The sequence below is a fragment of the Mixophyes fleayi genome, chromosome 4 (assembly GCF_038048845.1).
Source record: "Mixophyes fleayi isolate aMixFle1 chromosome 4, aMixFle1.hap1, whole genome shotgun sequence".
NCBI classification, from domain to species: domain Eukaryota; kingdom Metazoa; phylum Chordata; class Amphibia; order Anura; family Limnodynastidae; genus Mixophyes; species Mixophyes fleayi.
Genome location: NC_134405.1, coordinates 144896395 through 144909360, shown reverse-complemented (window position 1 = coordinate 144909360; position 12966 = coordinate 144896395).

The window sequence follows — 12966 nt, the reverse complement described above, 5'->3', positions numbered from 1 at the left end:
GATTCTCAGGAAGCAGGTCCGTTTTCCGCAACTTTAAGGAGAGTTGCAGATTATACTTCCGCCTGAGACCACACTCCTCTGGTTCCGAACAGCAACAAGTAGGAATTGTTATCTCCCTACTCCAGGGCGATCCTCAGTCTTGGGCCTTCTCCCTTTCACCAACAAGTCCAGCCTTACAAACCGTGGATGCCTTCTTCCAGGCCTTGGGGTTGCTATACGACGACCCAGACAGAGTGGCCTCAGCTGAGTCTCATCTCCAGGCATTAAGGCAAGGACGTCGTTCCGCTGAGGAATATTGTGCGGAATTCCGGCGTTGGTCCACTGATTGTGCCTGGAATGATCTGGCGCTGCGGAGTCAATTTCGTTTGGGCCTAGCAAATTAAGGACTCTCTTTTTCAGTATCCTGTACCTGCCTCACTTGAAGATTTGATGCAGCTTGTCATTAAAATTGACCGTCGAATTAGAGAGCGGAAAGCTGAACGTGAGTCATCAATACCTCCTGGCTCATCACCCAATTCCAGTTTTCCTTTGCTGGATACCCCTGAACCCATGCGGCTGGGTGTTTATCGCCTGCCTCTGGAGGAACGCTCCAGAAGATGCTCACTAGGCCTTTGCTTGTATTATGGCCAATCAGGCCACCTAGTTCGTTCTTGTCCCAGCAAGGCGGGAAAACGCCTAGACTCAAGTGCTGGAGAAGAGGTGCGTTTAGGTCTCCAATTAACCTCTTCGGAAAACTCTCTGTTAGTCCCTGCACGCTTAGCCTTCAGACATCGTTCCACTGACTTGTCGGCCTTCCTTGATAGCGGTGCAGCAGGTAACTTTCTGGACATTCTGTTGGCGCAAACCCTTGGAATTCCCGAAGTCAAACTGGATTCGAGCATTACTGTGGCTTGGATGGTAATCCCCTGGTTGGGGGCCGAATACTCGCCAAGACTCCATTGGTTCGATTATCCGTAGGCGCTCTCCATACTGAAGAACTCACATTCTTCCTGATCACCTGTCCCTCCGCTCCGTTGATTCTGGGGTATCCATGGCTGCAAAGTCATAATTCCCTTATTGATTGGAAAAGAGGAGAGATCATCCGTTGGAGTTCACAGTGCTCTACTTCATGTCTGACCCTGCCTCTCAGAACCCTGCAGCTTAGTCCAGAATTGTTGCCTACACCTTACCAGGACTTCAGTGACGTCTTCTGTAAACAGAAGGCTGACGCTCTCCCGCCTCATCGGGACTACGACTGTGCTATCGATCTTGTGCCGGGATCTAAATTACCCAAAGGAAAGTATTTATCCGTCCCTCTAAATCCTAGGTAGGTGCTGGCTGTTTCTTCGTGGCCAAAAAAGATGGCAGTCTGAGACCATGCATTGACTACCGTGGCCTGAACAAAATCACAGTCAAAAACACTTATACGCTGCCCTTGATTTCTGTTCTATTTGATCAGCTCAAGTCTGCACCATCTTCTCTAAGATTGACTTACGAGGTGCTTATAATCTCATCCGCATCAGACAGGGAGATGAATGGAAGACCGCCTTTAATACCCTCTCTGGGCATTATGAATATTTGGTGATGCCATTCGGGTTGTGTAACGCCCCGGCAGTCTTCCAAGATTTAATCAATGACATCTTGCGAGAATTCCTGGGTAAGACCGTGGTGGTTTATTTAGATGACATTTTAATTTATTCTCAGTCCTTGTCTCAGCACCGCCAACAGGTTCGGAAAGTTCTGGAGAAGTTACGTAAACACCACCTCTACGCAAAATTGGAGAAGTGCGAATTTGAAGTCCCCAGTGTGGCTTTATTAGGCTAAATCATTTCTTCATCTGGCTTCTCCATGAACCCCAGTAAAGTCCAAGCAATCCAAGACTGGGTTCTTCCTACTAACCTCAAGGCGATCCAGAGGTTCCTTGGCTTCGCCAACTATTACTGGAGGTTTATACGCTCCTTTTCTTTCTTAGTGGCTCCTATTACTGCCCTCACCCGGAAGGGCGCAGACCCAGCTAATTGGTCTTCGGAGGCGTCGGCGAGCTTTTCTGCCCTTAGAGTCTCCTTCAGATCTGCACCCGTTCTCAGGCACCCAGATCCTGAGCTCCCGTTCATTGTAGAAGTAGACGCTTCAGATGTAGGAGGAGGTGCCATTCTCTCTCAAAGAGATCCTCAAAGCAAAAAATTGCACCCATGTGCATAACTGTCCAGGAAATACTCATCTGCCGAAATTAATTATGATGTTGGGAATAGAGAGTTATTGGCCATCAAGTGGGCCCTCGAAGAATGCTGCATTGGTTAGAAGGAGCATCTCACATTATTACCATCTTCACTGACCACAAAAACCTTCAGTATATTCAAACCGCCAAAACTCTAAATCCTCGACAGGCCCGCTGGGCTTTGTTTTTCACCCGGTTCAACTTCCTCATCACTTACCGTCCAGGATCAAAGAATACCAAGGCTGATTCTCTGTCTCGGAGTTTTATGGCATCGTATCCTCAGCCTCCAGACCTGCAACCTATAATTTCCTCGACCTCCATTCATGTGGGTCTAACTCAGGATCTTGTGGCCACACTCCGCCACTTTCAGAAAATTGCTCCAGCTCAGACACCAGCTGATAAATTGTTTGTCGCAGTTCATTTGAGAAAGTCGGTCCTCATCGAATGCCACGACAACCGCTCAGCAGGTCATCCTGGTATCCAGAGGACTATAGAAATACTTTCCCACTGGCTTTGGTAGCTCACCTTGTCTTCTGATGCGGAAAAACTATGTCCGCGCCTGCTCAGAATGTGCCAGGAACAAGTCTTCCAGAATCCGTCCTCCAGGTCAACTTCTATCCTTGCCAATTCCAAACAGGCCTTGGACCCATATTTCCATGGACTTTATTGTAGACCTCCCTTTGTCCTCGGGTCATAACACCATTTGGGCAGTTGTTTATCGATTCAGCAAGATGGCACATTTTATACCCTTGCTCAAATTTCCGGATGCCAGAAGTTTGGCCACCTTATTTATTACCCATATCTTCTGTCTCCATGGCCTTCCAGAAGACATTGTCTCGGACCGAGGGTCCCAATTCATTGCACAGTTTAGGAAGTCTTTCTGCAATTTCCTCGGAATCAAAGTTAGTTTGTCCTCAGCCTACCACCCTCAGTCAAATGGTCAGACGGAAAGAACCAATCAATCCCTGGAACAATTTCTACACATCTATGTTTCCAAGTTCCATGACAACTGGTCCTCTCTCTTATCTTGGGCAGAATTTGCCTATAACAATTCTTGCCATTCTGCAACACGTACCTCCCCGTTCTTCTGCAATCTTGGTTTCCACCCGAAAGCGAACTCTCTCTCTTCTGCCGCTGCCATTGGAGGTTCTAAGACACCTACTGCTGTATCTCAATTGTAGTACGTTTGGAAGAAAGTGCATTCCGCACTTTGTCAAGCCTCTCTCAGGTCTAAAGTCTCCGCTGATCGCCATCGTGGTCCATGTGTATTGAAAGCTAGAGATCGTGTATGGTTGTCCACGCGAAACATCAAATTAAGGCAACCTTGCAAGGAACTTGGTCCCCGATTCATTGGACCATTTTTGATTGAAAGGAAAGTGAATCCAGTGGCATTCCAACTCAAATTACCACCTTCTTTAAAGATTCCCTGTACTTTCCATTGCTCTCTTCTGAAAAAGGCTGTTGCTCCTAGCAAGTTTAATCAATCTTACTCTAAAAGACCTTAACCTCTGCTTGTAAATGAAGACCACGAGTTCATCGTTGAAAAAATTCTGGACTCAAGGAAATTTCAAGGTCAGGTCCAGTTCCTAGTCCATTGGAAGAGTAACGGCCCGGAAGAGCGATGTTGGATACCTCAAAAGCGTCTACATGCTGAGAAACTCCTTAGAGAATTTTTAAGAAGTTTCCTTCTAAGCCTGGATGTCGGGGTCCCTTGGCCCCTCTTCAAGGGGAGGGTACTGTCAGCAGTCGCGGCGGTGCCCGCAGCCGCCGTGACTCTTCCTGCATTGCTTGTGACGTCCCGGCTGTCTCCATGATAACCGGGGGCGTCACTTCCGGTTCCAGCGTGCCTAGGCAACAACCGGGACGCTTCAGGCTCCCTGCTGCTGCGCCTGGCCAGCTGTCAAACAGCCGGGCGCGCGCGCAGGGCTATTCAGACACAGCCATCCATGGCTGATTTTAATTAGGCTGCAGCCTTACTCATTAGTGCAACCTGGGCGCACTAGGTTTCATTGGCCCCTACTGCCATCATTACTTAGTCAGCTTCTGGGGCTACTATCAAGGCTTTGTCCTGATTGACTGTTGGTGTTTTTTAAGGCAGTGGGGGCTGAGCCTCACTGCCGGTTATAGCGTTCTGTTCAGTTCTGCTGCCTGCTTTCTGCTAGTGACCCTGATCTTACGCCTGTCCCTGGATCCTGAACCTGTGCCCCCTGACCTTGGTTTGTTCTCGGAATACATTGTCTACTGCCGGCCCGATTCTGGCCTGGACCCCACGCTGCTGTCTGCCGGAACACTCTATTCCTGGGATCTCCTTAGCCGGTACACATCTCTCGACCCTCTGTTGCGCGCAGCCAAATCTGTCCCCACCACTAGGGGCAACAGTGAACACCAGACTTCAGAGCAGACTCCGGGTTTTGCTGTACCAGCTGGGGGGTTCCTAACATATATATATACATACATATACACTTTCTTTGGTCAAGCTAGCCACACTCTGTTGAAGATGTGCTGATAGTCTTTATTTCTACATGCTGCATTAGAGAGACCAGCTGATCCTTTGTATTCTCCTCCATATGTTCCCCAGAGCCAAGCAGTTGTGGAGCTTTTTAAAGAAATTACAACAAATAAGTTAGAAAGTCATCCTTTACATTAAGTGAAAAAGAAGCACTTTAGGCTAAGTAGCTAGATCCAAGTAAAAAAGCATACCTTAACAATGGTTCTTACTATGAAATGCCAATAACCCCTTACTGCAGCTCATTCTATCCAAGGAATATCATCTTTATGTGTTATCATACACAGTCACTTCTTTAGAATAACGTTTAGTATATTTAATTCATAAGTAGATATAGGAAGCGTGGAGCAGCTTTTATGGACAGTGGCAATTAACGTGACATAGAAGTCCCTGGTTTCCTGTAAAAAAAAATAAAAAAAATCTAAGTCTAGCATAGAGTTATGTCTTTATATTATATACACCCACCTTCTAAATACTGTGAAGGTTATACCAGACTATCTGCAAATAGGAAAGAGTTATGGGACCCCTGGAAAGTGATTACAATGCTAATAGCATACATTTACAGCATAACATTTATATATGCCTTTTCTCTTCTATGCTGGGATATTGGATTTGATTAGTAGCATCAATGGCCATTTCCCATTTCTCTGCCAGTACCCTGATCTGTCCCTCTAAATTATGGTAGAGGTCAATGTGAGAGTCAAGACTGGATGGCAGTCAAATGCAAACAATACTTATTCCTCACCCTCTCCACATAAATTTACTGTAACTGAACCAAGCACTTGACTTTTTATCACCAGTACATCATTTTAATAGCTTCTCATAAGATCAGTGTGTAGGGAAATTAAAAATGCCATGTACATACAGGCTTTTTAGCACTTGATTCCATTTATGGTAAAGAGCAAAAAAAACCCACAGAAAACTTTACTGTGTTTTAAAAATATGGTGAAGAATAAATCAATGGCAAAATTGAAAAGTCTCCTCTACATACTACAGGTGTGCACATAGAGGGGCTTATGTTTAGTTGAACGTAAATTGCATTTCTATAAAACGCTTGTTTATTTTACATTGCACTAGTTCCGAAAAAAGTGGTGTGTGCACATGCTCAGGTGTAAAAAAGTGTATTTTGCACCATAAGCACAATTGATTTAAACTTAACAAGAGCCTAATGTCAAGCCCTGCACTGTTTAGGCGGTCACTGAATACAAGCAGTAAGTTAAGGAGGAGGAGGTGGGCTATTTAGTGATGCCCAGTGATGTCTTCCATGCCAGTGTCATGTGACATTGCATGCCAAAGACAGGAACAGACAGAAAGGGATAATAAAACACAAACAGATAGTGGAGGACATCCACAACAAAGCACCAACTATTTAGAACCACGACTGTCAGCTGCCTCTACGAGACACACATTGACCCTAGTTTGTGTGTTAGGGAATTTAGACTGTTAGGTCCAATGGGGCAGGGACTGATGTGAATGAGTTCTCTGTACAGCGCTGCGGAATTAGTGACGCTATATAAATAAATGGTAATGATGACGAAATCCTTACCAGGGGCAAATCTATACATTTTCTAGCGGGGATCTCCCAGCATTGTCGGAACTCACTTGGTGAATAGTAGAAATGGCACCATACAGGGTCACAATGCTTCCTTTGCTTGACAAGTTTCAGGTGGATCAGTGACTATTGGAGGGGCCTCTGTAGCAGGTGTGGGAGCTTTTTGCCACTGGTGGGGACGTTCAGCGCGAGGAGTGTAATAATTCACAGAGCAGGAGCTAAGCCGCGCTGGCAGAGTAACACAAATTAAATTAAAGTTGAATCGAAACAGTGCAAAATGTTTCGAACACTTATTACAGTGACTAGGCTCAACTTAATGTGAATGATACCCAAAAATATATTTATAATTCACCCAATAAAGCCAAAATATATCTGATGTGCATGTTTCTCCTTCAGCTACTCCTACACCTTCTTGTCACGATCCAGCACTCACCTAAGCCTGCGAGACGTGTGCGCGACAAAGGGTTAATAAAAAAACAACCACCTGGTCTGTCTAAAATGGTTAAATCTTTCCATATCTATACCACACACTAACTTTGCCTTACCAATTATCCCACCACCAAGTTTTTTTTGTGAACAGCTGAAACTCTTACTCAGGAAGTGTTTGGCTCTCCCTTTAAACGAATCAATCACAATTTACTTTCATCAACGTTATCATAAACTAAGTGATGTGCCCTGTGCTTATCAAGTGTAATTTAATATGGATAATAAATCCACAATGACATACAAAGATATTATGCAATAATTTACTTTAAAAATAAAAAGGGATGATATCACAGCCATGGTGAACTTATAGATAATTCCTTTTCTTTTTTGCTGGGAGAAGCAGAAATAAAAAGGACACTTCTCAATATGAAATTGGCTCCCATGAAGTGGCAAAGGCTGTTGAGAGGACATTTTACCATTCTTCAGGTTCCGACAGCCCACCTTCCGATGATGTCAGAACTAGAAAGTCTGTGTAAAGGCAAATTAGCTCTTTATGAGTTTTGTTCAAAACACCTTTCAAGTCAGGTTTTCTTTACAAGGGCCTAATTTCGCACCAGAATGTCTGACAAGGATGATTTTACATCCACACAAAAGGTCATAAGTTTCCCTTCATTTGCATACCAAGCCTGGCTCCTGTAATTAGGATATTTGAGAAAATATGATATGACATTTTGCTATTTGTCCTTGGTTAAATCTGTTTACTCTTATCCCAGCTGCTCTCCACCACCCACCCCAATAATGCTGAGATGTCCTGAGATCCTTGAGAAATTTTGAAGACCTAATTTTATAAAGGGTTACGGGACACTTGTCTGTAGCCATGTGGCTGGGCTCTCTTACCTACAAATATCTCATGGACAGAACAAAGAAGTTTAATACAATCAAAGGGATACAGTAATTTTGATTCAGGTTCAATGTTTTAACTCCTGACTGGACACAGAGCTCCTTTGAGCCACATCAAGCTATTACTATAAATTAAGTCACAAACATATTTGCCATTTTATATGACTAGTAATTAGCTCGCATATAACACGCCTGGATATTAATAAATCCATTAGGGCAAGCCCCGGTGCTGTTGCTGCTGCTATTAAAGCCCAGAAAGCACCAATGGCAGCAACAAGGAAACTGCTGCCCCAGAGCAGGTGTCCTGAAAAACACTTTGGGAGGGAGATTTAAAGATAAATCTCCCAGCCCAGACTTACAGCTGCCAGGGAAACCCCCTGTCTTTGAAAGTATTAATAAAAGGTGTAAAAAGTTCCATGCTCATTTGCATGCAAGGTTAGTGAAGCAACATGGACTGGTTAAATGAACAAGGAGCTGGATTACCCCCGTCTATGTTTGTGTAAAAACTGTATAAAAAGCCACTACTATGCCAGATTATGTTTGTATCATCACTACCTCTCAGTGATGTGAACAGCTCTTCTTTTTTAAACTTTTTATTAGAAACATCTTTTCCAGTAGAAAAGGCATTACAGAATCTCAAGAGGTTAGTCAGTGACAGATAACACATGTTTACATACAACAGAACACTTAAACACTCTCAACACCCTCGTATTCAGGAGATAATTGCGTATTTATCTAGTACTGTAAAGATGTTGTTTTAACATTTCAGGGTTATAGGGTATAGAGGGGGAAGGGGGGGGGGGGGGGGTGATGAATGGAGGGGGGACAAGTAGGGACCAGAGGAAAGGATGGGGGGGTTAAGGATTCATGTAAGAGAAAGAGAAAAATAAATAAACTTGTTTAGAAATATCATTCCATGCTCAGATTATGAACAGCTCTTCTAAGCACTGCTATTGAGCAATAGACACTACTATTCCTAAAAGACCCTGCTCTGTTCCTGCACTACCTACACCTACTATCTGTTGAAATCAAGTGACCTACAGACCAGAGGTCGCATTGTAAACCAATCCCTGGCCATCCTGTTTTGTACCTAGCATTCTGAGTCAACACACTGACTGCTATTCTGAAGGCCTGATCCAGGGTAAGAGGTCAAGAGAAACCAGCCAGTCACAAGCAATGAGGTGATAAAAAGTAATCTGTTTCAGGTGCTGATGAAGGAGCCTGGTGGTGGCAGTAACTACTCTGCTACAACTGATGGAGAGTAGTTAACTACCTACAAGTTTATACATACTCTGTTATCTTTTCTCTGCAGTTCAGAAAGCAATCCCCTTAGTATTTATTCCCTCAAGACTGATTATTTTCTCTCTCTCCTTTTTGTTTTGTCATTCCTGTAAGCCAGAGGTGGGCAAACCAGTCCTCAAGGGCCACCAACAGTTCATGTTTTTAGGATTTCTGTCTGTAGAAACAGCTGGGATAATTACTGACCCAGCCAAATAGATTAACTCAGCTGTGCATGATTAAAGAAATCCTAAAAACATGAACTGTTGATGGCCCTTGAGGACTGGTTTGCCCACCTCTGCTGTAAGCTGTCTCGTTTGTTATCTCGACTGCTGTATTCCTCTTGCTCCACTTTCTCTCTAGTCTCCCTACACTCCTGCTCACTCCCTCTACCTCTAATTAGAATAGGAAGTTAATAAATCAGTTTCTCAGCATTACAGTTCACATGAGTGTAGCCAAAAAAAACAGTGGCGGCAAGGATTTAAAACAGATTAATACAGCATCACCATTCACATTGACCTATGGTAACATAAATTCTAGATACAGTCAAGTCCATAAATATTGGGGCATCAACACAATTCTCACATATAGAAACCGTTGTAATTCCTACACTGTTCACCTGATTTGGATGTAAATACCTTCAAATTAAAGCTCAAAGTCTGCAGTTAAAACACATCTTGTTAGTTTCATTTCAAATCCATTGTGGTGGTTTACAGAGCCCAAAATATGAGAATTGTGTTTATGTCCCAATATTTATGGACTTTATTGTATAATACCAATATATGATTGTCAGAACATGCCTAAAATGAGTTTTGCTACGTATATTTAAAAAACAAAGACAGAAATTGGAGTCCCTGTGGACTCTATACCAGAATATAGAGTCACAACTACACAGATGAGAATAAAGCTTGCACTATTTTCATAACTCAACTTTCCAAGACTACCATGTTTTCAGTCTTTTCAGTAAATTGTTAAACTATATATAAAAATGATTTTCAAACTATAAAACTGGCCAAACATGTGGGGTATCTCACCAACCAATTTAGCCTCTTTCTGCCATAATTGTCCAAATTTACATCCCCACTGACCAACAAAGATACTACTTTCAAGCAATCCTAGCTGAAAACTAGAGATGGGCGGGTCCGGTTCTCCGAGAACCGAACCCACCCGAACTTTGGGTATCCGAGTACCGAGCTGAGCAGCTCGGTACTCTCCCGCCCATTCCGAATCCAAATCGAGGCCGAACTTCATTGTGACGTCGTCGGATCTCGGGGCTCGGTTCTCGCGATACTTCAACTTTATAAATACACGCCTCCACAGCAATCCATCGCCATTTGACAGAGGGAGAGAGCAGGGTGTAGTCATAGGCTAATTAGAGCAGGGACAGAGAATACAATATTGTTCTTGCAATTGCTCTAACCAAAATCGCTAGTGCAGAGAGGAGGATAGAGGTTTATTATTTTTTCTTCATATTTGGCACTCCCCAGCGCTTTTGGGGTGTCCCCCATAATTGTGCATTAATATTTCTGGCTGTCAAAAGTCATTTCTGTCAGCAGTATCTACTAAATAATTTTTAGCACACCTCAGTGCTTTTGGGGTGTCCTCCCTAATTGTGCATTAATATTTCTGGCTGTCAAAAGTCATATCTGTCAGCAGTATCTACTAAATAATTTTTAGCACTCCTCAGTGCTTTTGGGGTGTCCTCCCTAATTGTGCATTAATATTTCTGGCTGTCAAAAGTCATATCTGTCAGCAGTATCTACTAAATAATTTTTAGCACTCCTCAGTGCTTTTGGGGTGTCCTTCCTAATTGTGCATTAATATTTCTGGCTTACAAAAGTCATATCTGTCAGCAGTATCTACTAAATAATTTTTAGCACTCCTCAGTGCTTTTGGGGTGTCCTCCCTAATTGTGCATTAATATTTCTGGCTACCAAATAATTTTTAGCACACCTCTGTGTTTTTGGGGTGTCTCCCATAATTGTGCATAAATATTTCTGGCTGTCAAAAGTCATACCTGTCAGCAGTATCTACCAAATAATTTTTAGCACTCCCCAGTGCTTTGCGCTCAGAATGGATTCAAAGCAGTCCACATATGATCAGAATGAGCAACCAGGTACTGTCACCAGTTCTGATGTTAGTGTTCCCAGTACGTCATCTGGCCAAGGCGATGTCAAACAACAGAGTGTTTCCAAATTAGTGCAAAAAACAAAAATTTTTTTACTGTATTGAAGCGAAAAAGAAGTGTAACTGAGCAAAAGTTAAGTGACAATAAAAAAAAAATTGCAAGCATGCCATTCTACACACGCAGTGGCAAAGAGAGAATGAAGCCTTCACCTTTGGCTATTAGTGGCAGATCCCAAAAAGTTACCCAGCCTACAATTGGTGCACAACTACTGTTATGCGTCAAAGCCGAGCTGCAAGATAACAGTAAGGCATTAGAGGAGAATGTTTGCTCTGATTCACAAATGACAACAATCCCTGTAGAGAGTCCATCCAACAGTGGGATGTCTAATCGTGAGCATTCTGCTGATGTGTGCCTTAATAGCCCGAGTGTAGCCGGTGATACCCAAATTGAGGATGCCACTTTGGAATTAGAAGAGGATGAGGGGGAGATTTGTGTAGGCGACGAGGGCGCTAATGATGATGTTGATGATTATGATGCAGACAGATACCAAATTGCCTTTCTCAATTTCTATTTATATTCTAGATTATATAACGGTTGAATAGTTTTCTATTTTACTCCTAGTGGAGAGAGGATCTGATGCAGACAGATACCAAACTGCCTTTGTCCATTTCAATTTTTATTGTACAGTCTATAACGGCTGAATTTATTAGTATTTTATACAAGTGGAGGGGGGCCTAGAGAGACAGAAACCAAACTGGCTTTCTCCATGTCAATTAATATTGTACAGTCTATAGGCCCCCCTCCACTTTTTTGAAAAAAAAAACAAAAAATTCAGCCATTATAGAGACAGAAAGCAAACTGTCTTTTTCCATTTCTTTACATATTTAAGTATAAGTGTAGGGTGTAATATACATCCAAAGATGATGGCTGCATTGCCAATATGCATAGATGGAGAGGAAGACAATCTGTTTTGTGTGTAGAATAAATGAAGGCCTACCAACAAAGAATTAAACTGTTTTTTTGGATGATTTATTACCTCAACAATTAGATTACTTATCTCTAAAACAGTTGGAGCACTAAATTGGGTTATTTTAAGCACAAAAACATGGATTTTCCAACAAAATAGCAAAACAAAACCAAACAAAACCAAAACCAAAACACGCAATGGCGGTTTTGCAAAACCAAAACCAAAACCAAAACACGACGGTAATCCAGATCCAAAACCGAATCCAAAACCGAATCCAAAACCAAAACACGGGGGTCAGTGACCATCTCTACTGAAAACACAGTTGAACAAAGATCCAGTTCAGTTATCACGCTAAACTGCTGGATCTTAACCTGTATGGCAAGCTTAAGTATCAAGAAGCTATAGCATGTATAGTGTATATTTCGATTTATGTTTTTGCAAATTCTTGTTGCTCCGCTCCCAGTATATTTATTAAAACTAATGTTATTGCATGTCAGTTTACCACTCTTTTAGATCAAGGTTATGATGCACAAAACACATTAAAAAATATGTGGGTAGTTTAATGTGAATGCGCATGTGTGTGGGAGCTGGCCAAACACATTAGAATCTAACAGATAGGTGAAAAGTTATTATTTCCTAACCTAGAAATAGATATGTATTAGTAAATCAACCCACACACAAACAGTATAGCTATTAAAATAAAAGGTACAGGTGGTTAGAGTCTTCATTTTATCCTGTGTCATCTAGTTTAAATTCTCTAAATACTTAAATGTATGGCTCATACAGCTCTTATAATAAGTATTTAGGTCCATGTGGTAAACCCTATATGTGTAACATGTTTATGTATGAGCATTTATAATATATGATCCAGAATGAGTATGGCACATTTGTGTTATTATACCTTACTGAAATCTTGTAAATTTCGTCATTTAATTCTGATATGTATGCGATTGTTTTTTTTTTTTTTTTTTTCTTTTTGTTGATTGTTATGTTTGTATCTTGAAAAATTCTA